The sequence below is a fragment of the Somniosus microcephalus genome, chromosome 5 (genome assembly GCF_052327205.1).
Source record: "Somniosus microcephalus isolate GS21.2 chromosome 5, FLI_Smic_1.0, whole genome shotgun sequence".
Classification (NCBI taxonomy): domain Eukaryota; kingdom Metazoa; phylum Chordata; class Chondrichthyes; order Squaliformes; family Somniosidae; genus Somniosus; species Somniosus microcephalus.
Window position 1 is genome coordinate 223,524,724 of NC_140991.1, and position 6,000 is coordinate 223,530,723.

The following is a 6,000-nucleotide window of genomic DNA, read 5'->3' on the forward strand; positions in this document are numbered from 1 at the left end:
ATAGAGGAAAATGCAAGCCCAAAGTTTTTTAAGGCCAGACCGGTGCCTTATGCGATCCGTCCAGCCGCCGAAGCAGAGCTGGAAGATTTGGAACGTTCTGGAGTACTGTCCAAAGTGGACTGGAGCGAGTGGGCTACACCCATCATTCCTGTAATGAAGAGGTCGTTGAGTAATACGCCTGGGGAACCAAAGAAGATTCGCATCTGTGGGGACTTTAAGGTGACAGTGAACCCAGTCCTTCACACGGTACAATATCCGCTTCTGCGGATTGAAGATATTTTCGCCTCGCTATCTGGAGGAAAACGCTTCACTAAGATTGATCTGGCCCAGGTTTACCTGCAAATGGAGGTAGAAGAAGCCTCGAAACAGTACCTCACGATCAACACTCATAAAGGTCTCTACCAGTACAACCGGCTGGTGTTCAGGGTAGCATCAGCTCCGGCTATTTGGCAAAGGGCAATGGACCAAGTCCTGCAAGGGATTCCAGGGACCCAGTGTTATTTGGACGACATCCTGGTCACGGGTGAAAATGACAGTGATCACCTCGCCAACCTGGAGCAGGTGCTCACTAGATTGAAGGAATATGGGCTCCGAGCTAATCGCCACAAATGCGAGTTTTTCCAGAAGCAGATCTCGTATTGTGGCCACGTTATTGATGAAGAGGGGTTACATAAGTCCCCTGAAAAGATTAAGGCAGTAGTCAAGACTCCAGCACCGGAAAATGTGTCACAACTGAGGCCGTTCCTCGGGCTGGTGAACTACTACCATAAGTTCTTGCCGAATTTGTCTACAGTACTACACCCACTGAACACCCTACTGCAAACGGGGGTACCATGGAAGTGGAATAACGAATGTAAACGAGCTTTCCAGAAGTACAAAGAATTGATCACATCAAAAGAGGTGTTGGCTCATTTCAACCCAGCACTACCAATTCGGTTGGCGTGTGATGCATCACCCTATGGTATTGGAGCGGTGCTGTCGCACAAATTCCCGGACGGCTTGGAGAGGCCAGTAGCCTTTGCGTCTCGGTCACTAACCTCAGCCGAGCATAACTACGCCCAGATTGAAAGGGAGGCCCTCAGCCTAGTGTGGGGAGTGAAAAAGTTCAACCACTATCTGCACGGGCAGAAGTTCACCTTGCTGACTGACCACCAACCACTGGTCTCCATCTTTAATCCAAAGAAGGGCGTTCTGGTGATGACTGCGCAACGGCTACAAAGATGGTCCCTTTTTCTAGGGGTGAACCAATATGAAATAGAGTATAAAGACACGAAACAGCAAGGAAACGCTGATGGGCTATCACGCCTGCCACTGCCTACTGCGGAGGAAGCACCAGCAGTGGACACTGTCGAAATATTTTATTCGTCTATAATTGAACGCTTGCCAGTAACTAACACGGATATAGAGAAGGAGACCCGAAATGACCCGACACTGTCTCGGGTATATGATTTGATGGTGAAGGGATGGCCAACACATGGCGACTCACTGTTGCCAGCATTCTCATCCAGAAGAGAACAGCTGTCAGTATGCCAGGGGACCTTGATGTGTGGATCCCGAGTGGTAATTCCACCCAAGTTAAGGGAGAGAGTGCTCAATGAGCTTCACGAAGGCCATCTGGGAGGGGTGAAAATGAAAAGCCTTGCTAGGTCTTATGTGTGGTGACCGGGGATCGATCAGCAAATCGAGGACCTGACAAAGAGCTGCTCAGGATGCCAGAAGGTCCAAAATGCCCCTCTACACCCATGGGAGTGGCCCTCCTCTCCATGGCAACGGGTGCATATTGACTTTGCTGGTCCATTCATGGACTCAATGTATTTAATAGCCGTGTATGCGCACTCAAAATGGCCTGAGGTGATCAAAATGTCCTCCACCACCACGGAGAAAACGATTGCAGTCCTACGGACCATATTTGCCAGGAACGGCTTGCCAGAGCAGATTTGCTCTGATAACGGACCACAGTTTGTGTCCGAAGAGTTTCAGAAATTTATGAAAAGGAATGGGGTAAGGCATTACACATCCGCCCCGTATCATCCAGCCACAAATGGATTGGCTGAGAGGTTCGTACAAACCTTTAAAAAGGCAGTAAGGGCCATGTGCGATGACGACATTCCACTGCAGCATAAGGTGAACAATTTCCTGTTAGCCTACAGAAATGCGACACATGCAGTTACCAACCAGACCCCGGCCATGATGTTCTTTAACCGAAGGTTGAGATCTCGTCTGGATTTGCTCAGACCAAATGTACGAAGAAATGTTGAGAATAAGCAATTCCAGCACATCAATGAGAAGCCGACAAGGAGCTTCAATGTAGGGCAACCAGTCTTGCCCGCGACTACCAAACAGAGAAATGGCAACCAGGAACAATATGCACATGGCAGGGGCCACTAATGTACACAGTGGACGTTGGGGAGAACATTGTGAGACGCCATTTCGACCAGATCCTAGCATCACAGGAACGAGTCAACCCCATGTCTCGCGTACCTGGTGATGAACCCGACATACCGGTAGCATCTACCCCAGAAACAGTAGTATCGGAAGCTGATGAACCAACCGACGACAGAGGGCCAGAATCGCCTCCGCACCAAGAGCAAGACACTCAGGAAAGGCGCTATCCAGAAAGGATCAGGAAGCCGCCCCAAAGACTGAATTTATAAATGGACTATTTTCAGTTAATGTGCATGTTAAAAGTGTTAATTGTTAAATGAATGTTATGGTACTGTTAATCTAAAAGGGGAGGAATTATAGTGTATGTACCTTTAAGGGGAGAACTACTTTTTACAGCTCCTGTATACTGTAGTACCGGCAGTGACCACACCTGTATATAACCCTGAGTAGGGATCTGTACTGTTTAGTTTTAGAGCAACCCTCATCCAGTAAACACCTGTTGATTGTTCTCTGCAGTCTCTGTCGATTATTTGAAGGACACACTACCTAAAGATTCACGGATTCAACAGGATTGAATTCCTTTTAAATCTCTTTCTCTCTGTTCTAACCTCTCTCACCAACTTATTTCCACTTCCTCCTTGCCCTTTCGTTCACTGGGACCCCCGAGACAGAACCCTACTGTGATGAAATATTCCATTCACCACTGCCTGTGACTGAGATCGGTTTCAGTGTCATTTCCCTTCCCCCAGACCTCATTGTATTGTGTACTGGAATGTGCTGTATTGTATACTGGAATGTGCTGGAATGTGCTGTGTGTAGGGCTCCGCCCATACCTGGCCCCGTTTGTAAGCTAGCTTCAGTCTGGCCTCAGTCTCCAGAAGGAAGACATCTCTCTCTCTTACGTGTTACTTTCTAAGTTAATAAAAGCCTTGTTTTTGTTCTGCTAACTTCGAGTCTCGGAATTATTGAGGCACATCAATTTTATTAACTTATTTTTCAACACTATGGATCAACTCCTGAAACCCGAACGTTTGGATTTGGATCAACATGCTCCGGATGCATCAGCACGCTTCGGACACTGGTTTGGGTGTATGGAATTCTTCCTGGACAATTCCACAGCCGTCAAAGACGCTACGGACGCTGCGAGGATGAGACTCGGAATTCTGCGGAATTGGGTAAGCCACCGGGTTTACCCCCTCATCCAAGACGCCGAGACGTACCTGGCCGCCTGCGACATCTTAAAGGCGCATTACCAGCAGCCTACGAATGAGGTGTATGCTAGGCACCTGCTCGCTACCCGCGCACAGCGACCTGGGGAATCGGTGGAGGAGTTCCTAAGCACCCTGAAAATGCTTGGCAAAGACTGCAAGTGCCGAGATGTAAAAGCCGCAGTGTACACTGACGAGCTTGTTCGCGATGCCTTCATCACAGGCCTCAGCTCCACTTACATCCGACAAAGACTGCTGGAAAAAACGGGGTTGGACCTGAAACAGGCTGCGGACACCGCGCGATCCCTGGATGTGGCCCAGAGAAACTCGGACGCCTACTCTTCAGCCCGCGCCGTCCACGCCGCCACGTGTGCACCGAGGGCGCCGCCATCTTGGAAGGCATCTTCCCCACCCGACAGCCCGACACCGGCTGGGCCCCGCTCTCCCCCCAGAAGCCCTACGACAGCCACGACGCGTCAGGGACCCAACTGCTACTTCTGCGGGCAGCCAAAGCACACCAGAAACTTGTGCCCGGCGAAAGGCACCACCTGCTTTAAGTGCGGTAAGAAGGGGCACTTCGGGAAGGTGTGCAGAGGGAAGCCCGCCGGAAAACCAACCACCGGAAAACCCGCCACCGCCGCGTGTGCGCCGTGGGAGCGGCCATCTTGGACGCCATCTTGCCCGACCTCGTGGGGTCCGCCATCTTGTGAGCAGACAGCGTGGACGCCATCTTCTATCGATCAGGGCCCTACAGTGGCATCGGTCACAGTGGACCAGACCAGGCCGCACCCGCTATCCAGATCAATGGTGGACATCGAGGTAAACGGGTGCCGGGTTAAATGCTTAATTGACAGTGGAAGCACGGAGAGCTTTATCCACCCAGAACTGGCACAACAACTCTCCCTAAAGGTGGTCCCTACTCAGGGTACCATCTCTATGGCTGATAAAACCCAGACATCGACCATTCTGGGTTACTGCACGGTACAATTGTGCGTTAACGGAACTGTATATGATAATTTTAAAGTATTAATCATGAAGAACCTATGTGCGAGCGTGATCTTGGGCCTGGATTTCCAGTGCAACCACCAAAGCATCACGCTCAAGTACGGTGGGTCCCAGCCGCCCCTCACAGTGTGCGGTCTGGCTACCCTGAAGGTAAAGCCACCTTCGCTATTCGCGAACCTTACCCCTAACTGCCGGCCAATAGCGACCAAAAGCAGGAGGTACAGCTGGGAGGACAGGCGGTTTATTGCGACCGAGGTAGACAGGCTCCTGAAAGAGCGCATTATTGAACGCAGCAACAGCCCGTGGCGCGCCCAAGTGGTAGTGGTAAGGGGTAGCGAGAAGAAACGGATGGTGATCGACTATAGTCAAACGATCAACAGGTACACCCTACTAGACGCCTACCCGCTACCCCGCATATCAGAAATGGTGAACCAAATCGCCCAATACCGGGTGTTCTCCACCATCGACCTCAAGTCAGCGTACCACCAGCTCCCTATCAGACCAGAGGACCGCCCGTACACCGCCTTCGAGGCGAACGGACGCCTCTACCAATTCCTCAGAGTCCCCTTTGGGGTGACGAATGGGGTCTCGGTCTTCCAGAGGGAGATGGACCGCATGGCCGATGACCACCACTTGCAGGCAACCTTCCCCTACCTCGACAACGTCACCATCTGCGGTCACAACCAGCAGGATCACGACTCGAACCTCGAGAGGTTCCTGAAAACCGCACAAAAACTCAACCTCACCTACAACGAGGACAAGTGCGTTTACAACACCACGCGCCTCTGCATACTAGGCAGCGTGGTGGAGAATGGGGAAATCGGGCCAGACCCCGACCGATTGCGCCCCCTATGGGAGCTGCCCCTGCCCAACACTCCCAAAGCCCTGAAAAGGTGCCTGGGGTTATTTTCTTATTATTCCCAATGGGTCCCCAACTACTCCGACAAAGCCCGCCCCCTCTTGAAAGCATCCTCTTTCCCGCTCTCTGCTGAGGCCCACGCCGCCTTCAAAAGCATTAAGCAGGATATTGAGCGGGCCACACTACAGGCAGTGGACGAGAACATTCCATTTCAAGTGGAAAGTGATGCGTCTGACTTCGCCTTGGCGGCCACCCTCAACCAGGCGGGGCGGCCCGTAGCTTTCTTCTCGAGGACCCTCCAAGGGCCCGAGATCAGACACTCCTCCGTGGAAAAGGAGGCCCAAGCCATCGTGGAGGCAGTGCGCCACTGGCGCCACTACCTAGCCGGCAAACGCTTCACCCTACTTACCGACCAGCGGTCGGTAGCGTTTATGTTCAATAATAAACAGAGGGGGAAGATTAAAAATGATAAGATTCTTAGGTGGCGGATCAAGCTCTCCACCTTCGAGTACGACATCATTTACCGGCCAGGGGCCCTTAACG